An 18,231-nucleotide genomic window follows, 5' to 3' on the forward strand; every position below is an offset into this window, starting at 1 on the left:
GAGTAAAACCCTCAAGATATGTAAACACGAATTATAAGTCTTCCCATAAAACAAATGATAAATGAATATATTTAAAAATAAGTTTTTGTCTACTTGCTGACGACGCGATTAAAATATTTCGTTACGCCTCCCATCTCAGGAGCATCATTGGTGTAACAAAACAGAGATATTTTTTTGACAGGGTTGTGACGGTTTTAAATTATTTTTTTACTAGATCTTGACCAAATAAATAGTTCATTTTACTGATACTACGCCTTTTTAATAAAAAAAACATCCGTCTTTTACATCCGCGATTCCGACTTTATTCGCCAGAATTACAGACGGGGAGGTTTGTTAATACTTACTCGCCTTTTTAAATATTATTTGATAATTAAACCTGTACTACCTAGGTACTTATCACATGGCAAGAAGGAACACTTACAGATTGTGAAACTTTGAAAGAATAGGTATAATATGATATGAATACAATTTTTTATCTACGCATAAACATACGAACCGACTTTACTTTTTTCAAAAGTAGTTTAAATTTATAATATGTATATAAGGTGTAGGTTTGAATTGTTATGTAAAAATATATTTGTGAGGCTGTTCCAAATTTTTCATGTATTTTATTTATTTCTTATTACACCTTACACACTATATTTATGTAGCTATTATAGTCACAAAAATATTCTTTTTAAATTGGTGGAACATTAACCTTATAATATGTGTAATAAATTTAGATCCAATCTTAATAAGTATAATACAAATTTTCATGGATTCCCGAGTGTTTATAGTACTCGATCAATCTCGCTTCATGAAAATATTTTCAAAAAGGAGAACGACACCACTAGCCTTTTTGAGCTGATCATCAAAAATTTTCCCAGGCCTTCGGTAAACAATGAAAACCGAAGTGAAAGCCAACAAACGCGGTGAGCCTTCTCCTACCTCTCGCAGGTTTTGACCTGGACCGCGAAAATTCTGGAAAATTCTATAAGCTTTTGCTCAGCGATTAAGTTTGAAACAATTTTCGCGGAAAACCTCAATAGGCAGGTAGGTACTATATTTTAAACTAGAGACAACTGTGAACAACTTTCAAATGAAATATTTGAGGTTTCAAGTGAATTATTCTCACTATTTTTCTCAGTGCAAAATGAAATGTAATTTATTCGGTTTACATTGAATTTATTAATGTTACCCTATAGCGTAATTGCCATTTTTTCCATATATTTAAATTTAACCTTCTATTTGCTTCCAATAAACAACTGCAATATCATCTGTCTGCCACAAACTGTCTCCTATTATTTCTTTTCGTCTATAATCAAAATACTTAATTTAAGGTGAAAAACCCCATGTCTCCATGCGTTGTATTGAAGAGTGTCTTTTATCCCTGAATCACCTTACTTTCACGTGTGATATGACAAAAGCAACGTGTATATGTAGTTCGTGGTCGTACTACCCTCGCCACTTGCCAATTTCGTCGTATAATATAATATTATTGTCAACCATTCAAATATATCCAGCTTCTTCTCATATCATTTTCATCAGTCCCAATATCCGATGCATGTGTCAATATGGGATTGATGAGGGTTTTGTAGAGCTTTATTTTAGTTTTCTTTAAGATGAGTCTCGATGTGTCTCTGTAACACATAGTATACTTAATAAAATCCTCACTGTATCTGAAATATTCAATGAATTTTATATTATTTTTTTTAATATTTCACACTCACACTTTCTACAGATATCGGTTTTTTTCAAATGACAGTGGTGATGCATATAATAATATTAATAGGTGATATTAAATTTATATATTCTTTTTACATTTCTTTAATTTTTATCTAGTATTGGCATTCTCAAAAACTCGTTTATCGTAAATTCGGTTGTAGTTGTAAGTTGAAGGGTAAAAGTTCTTAAGTCGAGTTTTTACGAAATTAAGATTTTAATACCAAATGTGTCTACAGAATTGTGCTCTTTTTTGTGTATCCATAGATTTTGTCACATGTAAGCAAAATTTATAGATATTTTAATTTGTGGAAATTGCTTACATAGAGAAAATTATCTTTTACTCTAAGTAAAATTATTTATTCAAAACATTGAATATAGCACAATATCAAAAACTATAGTATAGTATTTTGAAAACTGTGATTTATTTAAAAACTGATTGTCTCAGCTGTAAGTAAACTAATTTAAGGACTTTAATCTCGAAACTACAGAATTATGTCATTACTTTAGCGAGTAATAACCGGCCTTTTTTTTAATTTTGAAATTTGAGACTGTATGTAGTAAGGGGTGGTAGTTTGAGTCCGTTCATGATTGACACCTTTCCTGTATATATCACTTGTTACTGATGTAATAGTAATTTACGCCTCTCTAGGTCTCTTATGCGTCATCTAGGTAAGAATTCCTCAGGATTTTTGCCAAGAAATAATGTTTAAAATCACTATAGTTGAGTTTAGTTAGTAATTATGAAATAATATTACCTTATTAATATCATTTCATACTATTACATTGTTAAGATATACAAAATATACTACTTGTAAACTCCAAATAAATGATCTAGAATATTGTAGGAGAATGATCCGGTTTATACTGATGATGATATATAAGTATTATCTGAAAAAGACACTGATATTATGTTTTTCAGAAGAAAAAAAAATAGAAAGAAACCTTCGTGTAAGTATTACATTATAATATTATATTGCATTATATTAGTTTTATCTAGGGAATGTACCAATGTAGATAACAAAAATCACTTTACTCAGTAATAAATTATACTCTGAGTAATTTTTTTGATTTACGCATTTTTCGATAGCAGAGAAAAACATTGCGAAAAAATCTCGAATAGCGCGCGATAAGGAATTGTTCGATTGTACCAATTTAACGGGCCGTTTCAAGAACAAAACTTGAATACTTACATAAACAGTTCCGGGAGAGGATTGTAAATAAGGCAGCTTTTCCCAGATTCTTTTAAAACTTTGCATCAATGTTTTGGATTAGCGAAAAGGCCTATAAAATATATCTAAAATAACGATTTTTTTTTCTCTCTGGTTGGTATATTGTACACGTTAACTTTAAAACTTACTACTTGCTAGTAATATATATTAACTTATTTATTTTATTTCAAGCTTTGCAAACAGTTTTTCACTATTTTAATTAACCTCCATCAACTTACTATATGCACACATTATTTAATTAGGAACTAATGACGTAAATACTACATTCATTTGTCTTAAAAATCTATTATCGAATAGATACGTATTGTATTTTAAAATTGGAATAAAAAGTGTCAAGTGTTCACCTTATTGTATTCCAGTACCAGTGTATAGGTTCATAGCATGAACCATACAATTGGAAGAGGTTCAAGAACTAAGAGTAGCATAATAAATTGAGACTCCCACGTTGGGCATAACGCACAGGGATAAAAATATAGATATTTGACATAATACACAATAGTTATAAACACCTTGAAATGGAGATGGTCAGGCCATGTTACTCAAAGACCATTAAAATCATCAGAACAATGAGATAATCAAGTTTTCCATTAAGCGTCAATTACATTGAGCTTCTTTACGAGCTGTTTGTTGGCGAATTTACAATCTGCCTGTAAAGTCGCCCAGTGTAATCATTGAACAAGCTAATAAGCAGGTTGTAAACACTCTACCGAGAAAAGTGGAAAGCCGGTCAACTTTACATGCTACACGCCGGCGTGTGGGCCTACTGCGTCTGCGCAGTAGAGCGCAGTAGCAACCTCCCGGTAAAAAAAAACTACGTTCTGTCAAAATAGTCGCTGGCTTGTGGCTTCTCGGCGAATGGAAAGTTTTGTGTGTAATCATCAAATCGCAGTAGCTGAATCGCCCGCTTTTAAATTCGCCAACAAACAGCTCGTAAAGAAGCTCAATGTAATTGACGCTTTAGTAGCGAAAGTGTAAAGACTCACAAGAGTGGAGTCAGTAAAGAGAGGCCTTTATCCAGTATTGGATCAAAAGTGGCTGATATGATGATCATAACGATGATAATTAATGATTATTCAACATATTACGTTGAGATTAGAAATTCTAGAATCCAGTAGCTGGTTTAGGGACTTGGACGCCTGGGGCACTAACTGATTTTCAGACTCCGCATAACAAATCCTCAATTTCAACAATCAATGTACATAGTAAAATAAGAATGTATCTCTTCCCCACCAAATTATTATTGACAACAAGCAATACGATATATTATATAATACTGAATTTGTTTGTGCGGTTATGTTATAGGCTCCTTTGATATTAGGGTTTTGGAATAATTTAGTATTTGTATGGACTGATTTTAAGTGTTTTGAGGCCTATTTTTAAGTTATCTCATGAATCGATTATCATACTACGTGTCGAAGAAAATCGGAGCTGCTAAAATAACACACGTTTTCAAAAAAAACAACATTTGAATCCAGTCCGCAGTCATTAGTCCGCAGCTTATAATATTGACATAAAGGATAAGGGAGAGTTTAGTTCAAAATTACAATATTATAAACGACGTTGCTTGAGTAACTATTGGTGGGTATAGTTTAAAACCCAAATGCCCACCGACCTGGAAGTTTTCGTTAAAAGTTCTGACTATCTCTCATTGCATGCATCAATGTTTACTTATGTTTGAATGCGAGGCATGTATGCAGAAAGGCGGGCCGCGGTTTGATGTACAAACTATACTAGACGTAATATATACATACAGCAAAAATACAGCAAAGTTTTCATCAGTGATGTCCCGTGGGGGTAGGCATATTGAGCGTCGCTTGGGAGCGGCAGTTACTCGAAGGGCGGAAATTCGAGGAGTATCATTAGGTACATCTAGAAATAGCTACCTAAACTTAGTAATATCGGAAAAATATATTTCCATTTAAAAAACAGCTCACTGCTTGGAAACAAAATGTAGGTATTAATTATTAACATGCAAGGTTTAACAGGACTGTATTTTTTGTCATCTTCACGATATCTAGTTTACTTCCGTTGTCCTTGGAGGTTAATGGCCAGCAATGGCACGTGCAGATTTTCGAATTATAGGTAGGTACGTACTTACCTAATTTAAAATCCATCCAAATATTTTTGCCAGGTGTATTTTTTAATGTATTTGAAACCATGGACTCGCAATATTCTCTATTGTAGCACAGATGGCATTTAAATTAGATTAAGTGGTATATATTTGATTAGTAATGTATCTATATAACACATTTCTTAGATATTTTAGTCAGAAAAGGATGATAAAAAATACTGTATAAAAAATGGGACGGCATTTTGGCGCTGCCTAGGGGCGGCATTTTGTCAAGGGGCGTCAGTAGTTTTCATAAATCTACATTATATAAAAACGCATTTAAAAATAAAATTAATCAGAAAACCTGGACATAATATATGGAAGTGGCGAGGCATTTTTTATTACAACGTTTTTATTAGCTCGTATTCTTATTTGTCCGGTGGTTGTTTACCCAGTACAAATCTTGCAATCGATTTTAACTAACTTCTCGACTATCTAGACATTTAAAACTTTTAGGATATATCAGAACACTATGCCAACGCATTCTTTTAATACTTTTAGCCATCTTTAAGTAGAAGTGAATTCATTTTCTGTTAATTCTGTTTTGTATGAAAAGTTATTTCGGAAGAAATCCGTAATCCAAACCACTAGTATTGGTTGCTAAGTGGGTGGTCCTAGCAACTAAATTATTAATATATACGTGCGTTACTATGGAAATCAAAATGAAATGGCAAAATGACATTTCAGTATTCTATATTTTTTGTTTGTTTGTTTTTTATTTACTTCATATCAAGTACAAGTTTGAGCATATTGAGCATAATAATTCAACAGAAAATTGAAAAAGGTTTTATATAAAAAGTTCTTTTTATCTTGTAATTATTATCTAATTAGGTACTTATATATTTGTATAATGTTTTCTTATATATTTTAACACACCAGAAAAGCAGGTATACTCTATATCAAGGACGACACGATTAATAAAATTAATTTATTAGAATATAATATATGTACTAGATATATGTAGTCAGGTTGACGATTCTTACAATGATTTTTCGAAAACATTTGACAGAGTCGATCAAGATATGTTGATGGAAAAACTCCAACTAATTGGTTTGTCGGATCAATTTCTGACGTTATTCGGGAGTTATTTTAGGAATCGTCAACAATCAGTCATAGACATTTTAAACATTTTCTGGTGTCCCTCAGGGCTCAAACTTTGGGCCATTACTGTTCACGATTTTTATAAATGACATAAGTACCTAGAATTGGTAAATAAAAATGCTATATTTGTATTGTTTGCGGATAACTTGACACTCTTCTTGGACGTCGTCGGACGTGGTCGTCAATTCCAATTTGGGGCTGGCCTAACAAACTGGACTTCAATATTGCAATATTTTATCATTTACTAAAGCCTCTCGAGTATTGTTTTTCCAGTATTCGATAGATGGCGGAGTTTTCTCTCAAATATCATCTTTAAGGGATCTTGGCATTACGTTTGACAGTAAACTGACGTTTAGTAATCATATGGATACCATTTGTAAAAAGGCGCTACAAATCTTGGGCTTTGTCTCGCGTACTTTTCGGACGTTACGGCATAAAAAATTCTCTATAACTCCTTAGTTTTAGACTTTAGAGTGGGTCTATTGTGTGAGCCTTGCATCAGTTGAATAACGGCCTTATGATGGCGAGGGTCTAGAAGAAATTTTTGAGACTCCTTTACTTTTGGCTGTATGGATATTATCTGTAGCTCTATCCGACTGACTTCTCATAAGGTATAATACATACTGTAGCTCAGTGTCTGCCAAACTGTGCCCTGTAAGAAGCCTCAATACTGTTCATCTCAGTAAAAGTACTAACACGATTTATCACCTTTGCGAGTAAAAATAATTTCTTTCTTCGATGCTGAAAATATGGGTTATGATTTTCTTTTTTTTGATTGGTGGCTGAAAGGAACATTTCTTAATGATCTTTATGAGAAATTAAACATTTTAAATTTAAGCCTGTAAGGAGCGAACAAAAATAATATCATTACAATTTCAGGAAAATTAAAATCGTTTCCTGACAAGTCAGACCTGTGGACCAGAAAAGTTAAAAACTCACAGCTTGATTACTTCCCAGGTGTAGACGCTTCCTCAAACAAATTAACAATATGATTTCCTTTATTCATATTAATAAGGTACATTTGCTTTTTTAAGGCATTTTTATTTAGTGTGCTGCGGAACAAACCCCATTCATCATTATGCCGTGAAGTAAAAAAGTTTGGCAGCTTAACGTTTAGAAGGGATCTTAATTTAGCTACAAATTTTTCCGACTTATACACGTCATACATGAAAACTCTGGCATTCTTGGTAGTATTGACTTGTGTGTATTTGATAATTATCTTAGAAATCGGGAGCATCTGTTGTTTGTTCTCCCAAGGTGCAGAACTAACCCTCCAAATTGGTATTACTAATGTGCAAAAAATATGTTTAATAAAATCGCTTCGGATATTGATATACTCTATTTACGTGAAGGTGAACTTAGGTAGACGATGTTTTATAAGCTTTTCAGATGGTGTCTATCAACCTCACTATGTGTGCTTCCGTGTACTTTTATTTTTATTATTTTATTATTTACTCATATTATATTTATATTCAAACCCATTCGCTGCGGACCTTTTAATTACTATTTAATTACCACATTTAAATAACATGCTAATTATATATAATGGCCACCTGGTGGGCAACGTGGACGACGGTTAATTTAACTCTTTGAATTTTTGAATTTATAATTTGTCATATTCATTATATTATATTGTAAAAAAAAAAATGAAAAAATGTACTAATATCCTTAAATTTTCTTCATCTGACAACACTGGATTGATTTATCAGCATTCGATCAGATTATCCAATAATTTGAATAATAGTTTTATCGATATACCCTTAATTATAATTGAATAAAAAAATAATATCATCAAAACCCGAATGGAACCCATTATCCAATCAACACGTTTAATTCAATGATAAATTAACAAAGCACTATTTTGACAATCTTTCAGTAAGTAAATGACTTTGAAAACTATTTTTATCATTGAATTCTTTCATCGATAGTAGAATATTGCCTTCATAACGGTTTAACTGAACCGTTTGTTCTTCGCTTACAATGCGCACTTTCGTTTATATTCAAAAAATCTTAAATCATGCATCAAAAATAAATAAATTGATATCAAAGAAACAACAAATATCTTAACTAAATCCTTAAACAAAATGTAAACAAAATAACAAAACATTTACTTTATCTTTTCATACAATTCAGCCTAAACTTGGAACTTAAACTTATCTACTACTATTACTATTCACTTAAAAAAGGTTTGGTGGGTCTAGATTTGACCTATGTCATCATTATTAGCCTGGACCAATCCACTACTGGATAAAAGTTTTCTCAAACTGATTTCCATTCATGCATTGTGTTACCACGTACTTTCGCTCATTTAACTAATTTTCTCATCGGCCCATGAGCCTCTTGCAAACAGCGAATGACAATTTCACCTATTGGTAATCTTTCATGTTTATTTCCATTTAAGATTTAAAGCAAATTAATAATTCTAATTCTAATTACTTATTCTTTTTTTGTCCTTACACACTATGAACAATATGCACTTTACCAAAACGCACTGTGCTAATGAAATTTTTTGGACATCTTTTCATTATGGGTTTAATATTATAATATGACTTATATTAAGTCGCATACATATAGAATTATGAAATTTATGTATATTGTATATTACATAAGGTAAATTCAATACATTTTCATAAGTAGTGTAATAATAGTCCAATCTGTCAATACAAATCTTATCAGAATCGGACATGGTCGAAAAAAATAATAATAATATAAACTAAATATTAAGCTACTTGTCGTAATTTTTACATTTGTATTTGTATGACAATAGCGTATTTTGTTTCCAACACCTCAAGGTTACCAACTAAGTCACTAAAAAAGCAGGTCAAGAGAATTAAAGAAATCAAGTGGTTTTCCGGAAATAAAAAAAATACTTTTATTATTTCTCGAAAAGTTCAAATTTTACTCCAGAGATGACACGATTTGATAGCGATGCCGACTTTTAAAATTTGTCAAGAGAGCCCACTTGCCTTTTTAACACAAAAAAAACGTATTTGGAGACGTTCATTAATTTCTTTTATTTAATGCTGAGCTTTTTTCTTTCGAAGATATAAATAAATTTGCTGACATATTAACCCTTCACCACCCACATAAAAACCTAAGATTCTCTATTGTTTCCTTAGGTACACGTCCTAAATTCGCTTATTATTAAGTAATATTATTTTATTTATTTTATCATTATGTATCGTAACTTCATTTTATAATATGTTTAATTACATGATAAATTAAATTGCTCTGCTCTATATACTATGTATATCAATTCATAGGTTTCATTAAACATAATTTTATATTGATTTTATTTTAAATAATGTAATGAATAGATGATTATTATTTCATGCTGAATCGGCAATAAGTTATACATAGGTATTACGTCAAAAGACGGTTTTTTACTTTGACTTTAGTTTTACAACGTTTATTCTCCTGTAGAGGTTTTATAAAACTCTAGAACTGGGATGTTATTGTCTATGCTCATTTATAGAGCATAGACAATATTGCAATGGAAACGCACACAGTTGTCAATTAGAGCTTCCAAAATCTAAACGTTCCGAGCAGCTCGTCCGTTCCCTTTTAATGTCAATATAAAAGTTTTCATCATAAACCATGTAGAGGTGTTTTGTTCTACAGGGACACTGATGTACGCTAAAATGATTTGCAGTTGTGTTGGTGTTCGTTGGTAGTATTCACACAGGGTGTGCATGAAGAATTATGGTAAATAAGCATATTTTTATGACTTATTGTTTTAATAAAATATGGAATAAAAATGCGTACATTAGATCATAGATACCTATATACTCGTATTATTTAATTATACTGATAGTTACAATTCAATGAAAACATCGTGTATTATTATTTATTTAGTTGGGATTGGGAATATACAATGTTTTGGAATTTATGAATTAGCCTTAACGATATCATTATCGTTATTTAACAGATTAGTTATAAATTTATAGAGAACTATACAATTAAAGACAATTATAATACCGTAAATACATAATTTCGTTGGCAATGTCATTTAATTATACATATAATCATTAGGACTTTGGTGAACAATTACAAATGGCATTTTCAGCTATAAGTATAATGCTGTTAAAGTAAAATAAATAATAGGTAGAACATAATTTAATCGTGTATTATTATTTATTTAGTTAGGATTGAAAATATACAATGTTTTGGAATTTATGAATTAGCCTTAACGATATCATTATCGTTATTTTTTAACAGATTAGTTATAAATTTATAGAGAACTACACACTCCTCTTAAAACACGCCAAACCGTTCTTAAACCAACTCCTGATGCATCCGAAACTTCTGTCACGACACTACTTTCACTACACATTTCGTTTTTATTTTTTACGTATGTATATATAATATTATATACAACTTCCTTCGTTTGGGCATTAATATTATGATTAATTAAACGGGACATTATAATTCAGTATGCAAAATCATTTCAATAACAATCACTATATGAACACACTGTATACGATTGCAAAGAATGAGTTTATGACAGGTTTATTACCAGTAACTCTTAAAAACAATAGAAACTCCGCCCTTTCCTCTCCTGGACTGCACGCCTAACCAATGGGTGAAAATGTAATGATTGCAGGCGGTTCTAAATAGAATTTTTTTACAGGCCTTAATGCATACACACAAATATTACCAATAGAGATGCGAAGCAATTTTACCGTACAACAGTGTCCCTGTAGAACGAAACACCTATACCAGAACAATCAATACACTTTTGATTATCAACTTCGAACACCCCCTATAATTCTTACAACATTAGATAGCAAATCTATGCACGGCCGCTGCGTCCTCGTCGGATGTATTATTTTTCAACTTGGCACACTGATATTATTTTTTATTTTTTTAATCATATATAAAATGTTTTTGATAATAATATCTAACCAGCATCATAGACATTCTTCACACGGGGAATTCCATCATACTTTTTTTGTAGTATGTATAAGTTATGTAAAACTAAATTAATATAAATATTCTTTTAGTGTACGTTTAATTGAAAACATGTCCTATACCAGAACAATCAATACACTTTTGATTATCAACTTCGAACACCCCCTATAATTCTTACAACATTAGATAGCAAATCTATGCACGGCCGCTGCGTCCTCGTCGGATGTATTATTTTTCAACTTGGCACACTGATATTATTTTTTATTTTTTTAATCATATATAAAATGTTTTTGATAATAATATCTAACCAGCATCATAGACATTCTTCACACGGGGAATTCCATCATACTTTTTTTGTAGTATGTATAAGTTATGTAAAACTAAATTAATATAAATATTCTTTTAGTGTACGTTTAATTGAAAACATGTCCGATTCTCCAATATAATGTGTATAATGTTATATTAAATATGTATAATTAATGATTGGTAACCATTATTTTTAAGCAGCTATATGTTTCTCAATGGTTATAGACAATGCAGTAAATAATACCAAAAATTAGCTATGCAATATGACTCATCTTTCCGGTCTCTGTTATAACAATTTACATATAGTTAAAATTCCTAGATACTCGTAATACCTCAATCCGGCTGGTTATGACTTATCTCCAATTTCCTTAATGCCACAAAAATACCCATACAACGTTATTTAACTTTATTTTACATAAATTTAGCTTTGTGTTTTTATAAAGTTGAATCGGGCATTGTTTATTTTATTTTAACATTCAAGATCTTAAAAAAATGTTATATTCATTGTTTCAAGCGGCTTTTTATTTTTTTCCCTGTGCCGCGGATTCGAAAGAACAGAAATTCATTACTCCAAAAATTACATTTCCAAACAAGTTAAGTAATTGAAATGCAAATTTTCACTGAAAACACACTAATGTTCTATAATTTAAAGCAATAAATTCACTTACCGCCTCCAGTGACGTCCAACTCAATGTAATTATTATTAAATTAAACGAAACGCCCCGTTCGTTTTCGTGAAAATAAGCATTATTTTTTTCCTATTTTAATGCTTCGCACCCAAAGTTTTGAAAGTTTTTTTTTGCATAGTTCAAAGGATTTGGGTCAAATTTTTCATTACCTACTTTTTATAATTTTTATGTTACAACATCGTTGCAAATTGCTTTCGAAATGTGCTTTTAACGGATGAATTATTTTTATTTATTCGTGATGTACGCAATTATTGTTAATGGGTTAAAAAAACAATTCCTAACTGTTAGTAAGCATAACATATTTTTTATATGTCAACATAAATCCGACTTATTTTATACCTACATATTTATAAAACACTTTCATAACACACTATGCTCACTTTTTCAAATAAAAAATCAATGAAATTAAAATGAGTGCCACAATTAATAAATTTATGTCTGTTATTACGTTAATTATTATTATTTAAAAACTATTATGACTACCTTAGAATCATACCATTGATAACACTTTAAAACTTGATAGTATGAGAATTTTGTATAATAGTATTCATACAAACCAACAAAAATAGAGTAAGTACCTAGTTAATGGTTTACAACAAAAAGCTCTGGATATTGTAGAATTTAAAAGGTAAACATACGGTATCGAGCCCAACCATACTTAGAGTTATGTCAAATATTTAGTTTAGATATCCATATCGCCTGCTTACTGTGAACCCTCAATAATTATCACCATTACCACTCATATGTTTTTCTCATGCTTCTTCCACTGCTTTAGCTTCATGGATGCTGTATTTCTTTCCACAGTTAATACACTTCAGTTAAAATCTTCCGACCCTTGTTTTCCCTGCAATGTGTTGAATTGAGCATCTTGAGTAGTTGGGTGCCCTGATCCTTGAAACATTGCTCTTATAGGTTTCCTTACTTTCACGTATGCGACGACCAGGAGATCAATGCGTCAGCTGAATGCAAAACTATTCTAACTCTAATAGTCATCGCATACGATTTCAAAAAGCCTTATCAATTACCTTTCTTTCAAAAATAATCCATCACTCTCTCATACGATCTTACTCTAAATGTTTACTACAGAAAAATTTGAATTAAAAGTAAATTAAACAATCTACGTTAGTGGGTACGTCTTATTTATACGTTAATGCTTTCTATTTTCGTAGGATAGTTTTGGTAACCGTTCAAAATTAAAATATGTACCAATATATTATATTTTAAGTATGTAGTAGTTGCAAAATTATGTTAAATTGAGAATATAATATTTTATCGATTACTTGTACAAATGCTTTGTTTTAATTATTACACACATAAATTGTATTGTGAATGTAATATTGGTTTGTAAATACTTTTGTTCTGTACTGTACCAACTATAAAAATAAACATTATGAACAACCGAAGCAATTTTAAAACAAGAAGTTGGCTGAATATTTAAATATGATCGAGAATAGATTGAGGCTCAATACCCTGATCCGGAACGATTTGCGAAAGTTTCAAAAGCAGAGAATGATGCTATTACGTGATATACTATTTATGAAGGGGAAAAAAAGCTACAATTCAAACAACACTGGACCTGTATGCACTTCAATAAGTTGTTTACGTAGAAAAATACAATATGTATCTGAATAAACAATAATTTCTATAAATATTAATGTTTTCTTAAATGTATGTATGTAGGTTCGTTTTATTTTATTTTCACCTATTCTTTGAAACAAACTCATAAAATTATGATAAAAATTGAATGCTTTTTTATGCAACTTTTAAGTTTTATGCAACTTACTCGATTTTTCGACTTACACGAATATCTTTGGAACGAATTAATCACGTAAGTAGAGGACTTACTGAACATATTATATTGTGTTGTAAATACTTTTAATCAACAATGAAAATTAATACCTACATATTGTATATTGTAGACCCTGAAATAGACTAGGCTGTATTATCAACAAAGATGTACCTACCTGCCTTGACTTACTGATCGTATTGTGTACAAGCACTTTGTAAGCTTTTGAAATCCTCAACAATTTTCGTACGAATCGTTCATTTTTAGATTTCAAGTGCAAAACCAACTCAAATTTTACTTACAGCGGGAATGATTTTTGATTAATATGACCTTTAGCTTCTGAGTAATATCAACTCTTGTCGGCGGAAGACGTATCTACATCACTCATAAATTGATAATGGATTACCTAGCTGATTTATTAATAAAATATTCCCCAATACCTTTACCTTTGTAAAAGTTGTGTGTAATACGTATTACAGACATTTAGTAATATAATTTTTGACATATACACTTTTGCCACAATATTGAGAAAGTAATATATTGCTTCAATAAATATGATTATGTTTATACCTTTATGGAGTAGCGTCAGTAAATAGAATATTATTGAAGATACATAATTTTGAAAACACTTAAGAGTAGGTAGAATAATAGAAAATATATTATCGATTGAAGAGAGATCCAGAAACTTAGAGTAGCACAACGTGGTGTGGAGAGGTGCATGCTGGGCATAACGCGAAACGAAAGGACAAAAAGAGGAATGAGTGGATAAGGAAGCAGACAAAGGTTTGCGATGTAATAGAGTTTATTAAAACCCTTAAATGGAGATGGGCTGGACACATAGCTCGAAGAAGGGACAATCTTTGGACAAATCTAGTCATCCAATGGTATCCAAGAAGTACAAAACGTCCGCAGAGTAGACGCAGAGGCCACTGGATCTATGAAATGATAAAGTTCTGCGGAAGTACGTGGCAACGCAATGCACTGGACCAAGAGAAGTGGAAGCAGCTTAAAGAGGCCTTCATCCAGCAGTGGATAGATTTAGGCTGATGATGATAATGATGATGATAATATATTATAACCAATAGAAAAAAATCTTTTTTTTTTGAAAAAGTAAGATACCCCGCAGGAATCAAACCTGCATCTCTCGAGTTTCGCGCCCATGCACATAGGTCACTATGTATATGGGCAGCACTAATTGCGACAAAAAGAAAAGAGATTTTTTTTTTATTGGTTATAATATATTTTCTCAGAAGTGTTTTCAAATGTATGTATGTTCAATAATTAGAATGTAACATTCTTAAAACTTGTGAATTATTCGTAGAATAAAAAATAGTTAATTAGAATATTATTGTAGGCAACTTTAAAGTCGTTCTTGTGACACATCAAGCACTTGAATGAAGCTTCTCGTTTTTTACACCTAGTCGTGTCGGATACTATGGGAAAAATAATATATTATATATTTGTGTCGCTACATTTCAAAATCAGCCAAGTCCATCTTTAGGTATTTTTGACTTTTTTGTAAATTGCTGAAGAACTACTGCTTTCTAACATTTATGCATTATCAAAATGCGGATTTTATTTATTTTAAATATTCTATACTCGAAACAATACAAAATTTCACCCTTGTGACTGTGTATTTGAGAAAACAAAAAACTATTTTTCTCCTATTCATCTATTATGGACTTGGCTGATTTTAAAATCTTACGACACATATATGGGTTCTCAAAGCAACTAATCCTAGTGGGATGCATCCAGCAGTCAATACTAGTGGCGAAGGGTGGAGGTAGGTTGTTAAGATCCGACATCAATAAGTGCACACTAAATTTTGTCAGTCAAACGGATTTGTTTTCATTGAACTACAGACTACAGTGTTTGTTAGTTTTTTTTCAATTCAATTAAACCCTGCTTAATCTAAGCCATAGTAAATAATAGTAAAAAAATATTCGTTTATCTATAAAATATCGAAAAAAATCCATTAAACGATACATTTTTTAGATATATTATTGATAGAAGAATGTTTTTACCGATTGTGGTTTGGCTTAGGCAAGGCTTAATGAATTTTAAAGAACTAACTTACATCAAACTGTAATATGTATTCTTAATTCAACGAAAACAAATAAGTATGACTGAAAAAGTGGGCACTATTTTTGTCGGATCGCAAATGGCATACCTACTTAAACTATTGTGGTTTGACGTAGGCAGGGCTTAATTTAATTTAAAAAACTAACCAGCATCACCTGCAAATTGTATTATTAGTTTATTGTAAATAAATAAGTACGAATGGCAATGTTTAGTGTACACTGCATAATATTTAATTATGTCGAATTTTAAGAACCAACCTCCACCTCTCGCCACTGGTGGAAATGCACAATATATGGAAAGCATCATAAAGATACTTCTAAAGAACATAAACAGTACCTATGGAGGAAGAACTTGCGTAATTAAATAATAAAACTATACTAAACTATACATGAGGCGGTAGAAAGAACAAGCGGTTGTCTTGATTTTTATAAAAATTTCAATTCAAATAAAATGACTGTTACATATTTCTATAATTTAAATCGCATGAACAAATTGGATTTTAATTGCAATCGGAATATCAACAACCCTATTTAAATCAGTTATAGTTAACCGTTCCAAAAATTGGTAGCCTGAAAGAGTTGATTTTAGGTTGCCTATCTCCACATGTCAGCCACGAGGCCGCCTTCCATGACGCTTAAAATGTGTTTGAAAGAAAAGATTTTACTTCACTCTGCTTTCCAGATACAGAACCTTACGGAACTAATGTAACAGCCATACACTGTAGTGCTTAAAAATAGATTTTAGAGATAAAAATTAAAGGGTTAGACTGGCTCAGCTAGTCTCAGTGTCATTAATTTGCTTCTTTATCTGCATACTGAATATCAAGATGTTAATGCAATGATGATTTTACGGAGGAATTAGGATCAACCCGATTAACCTGATATCAACTCGACGTGGCAAATTAGTCCCGTGTATATGGATCCTGACAAATAGTTTCACCCGCTCAACATTCATATGCGGGCTATCCCAGATAACGTGATCAACGTCTGGGTGATTATGCCCACAGATTCAATCCGGCATATCCTCTTTCAAGCGAAATTTCTATGGCCCGTAAGGAACTTGCTATTCAAGTGTGTTCCAGTGGCGTTGCCAGACGCGCCGTGGACTGACAGGTCCACATGGACGCGGTGGCTAGCGATCACCGTCTGATCACATTTTTGTTCAGAGTTGCAGGAGATGCAGCCCCATTGAGCCAAACCGAGAGCGTACTGCTGGCTAGGCGTTTTTGGACGAGCGGTGTCAATTGGGATGCTTTTGACGTCAAAATTGGTGGACTGGCCTCTGCCATGTCGGCTGACAATCTCCACCAAAGAGCCAATGACTTGACTGCGTTCATTACTCAAACTGCGAAGTCCACGTTGGGTAGAACCTCTCTGAGGCCACCCAACCTTGCGCCATGGTGGATACCAAAATTGACGTCTTTGAGAATGATCATGAGACTTGCCCAAAGAAAATTGCAAAGAGCTAGAAGATCTCAGAACGACTTATCCATAAATGACGAACCTACGGAGATTGCTTATATATCCGCAAGGGCAAAATTCAAAAAAGACTATAATCCGTGGGGACCGCCTTTCCGCGTGATAAAGCTGGGCTCAAGGCGTGGTAAAGTCATGGGGGCTATGCGACGCCCCGATGGCACCTTTGCGATGGACAGCGCAGAGTCTACATCCATACTGCTGGAAGCTCTAATTCCACAGGACATACCTACGGCACATGAGGATGACAGAACCTGTCAACTAAGACTATCTGCAATCTTACCGTTGGACACTCAGCATTCTCCTGAGCTTACCCAGTCGGAGGTGGGATTAATTTTTGATGGCCTCAGGGCGGGCAAAGCCCCCGAACCTGATGGGATCAGCAATGTGATTGCCAGAAGGGCGTGGCTTCGAGCGCCTCATGAGATAGTCGGGCTGTATGCTGACTGCATGAGCAGGGGCGTCTTCCCGGACTGTTGGAAGAAGGGTCTCCTTAGGATTATACCTAAGATGAGCACACGACCACCGCATGACCCAAAAGCGTACTGTCCAATCACTCTTCTGCCAGTGCTGGGTAAGATACTGGAGCGGTTAATCAGCAGACGGCTGGAGGACCACCTTGAGAGAATCTACCCTATATCGGATAGGCAATTTGGCTTCAGACCTGGCAAGTCTACTGAGGACGCCATCAGATTTGCACAGAAATTTGTTGAGGATTTGCTGAGGAGTCATTGTGGCAGGCTTCTTTTTGGACATAGCCGGTGCCTTCGACACCGCATGGTGGCCATTAATTCTGTTTAAGCTTCGGCTCTGACAGATCCCGGAGGACCTCTTTGCC

The sequence above is a fragment of the Rhyacophila brunnea genome, unplaced genomic scaffold, assembly GCF_057557595.1.
Source record: "Rhyacophila brunnea isolate RB1 unplaced genomic scaffold, BYU_Rbru_1.0 scaffold_8, whole genome shotgun sequence".
Taxonomy (NCBI): Eukaryota; Metazoa; Arthropoda; class Insecta; order Trichoptera; family Rhyacophilidae; genus Rhyacophila; species Rhyacophila brunnea.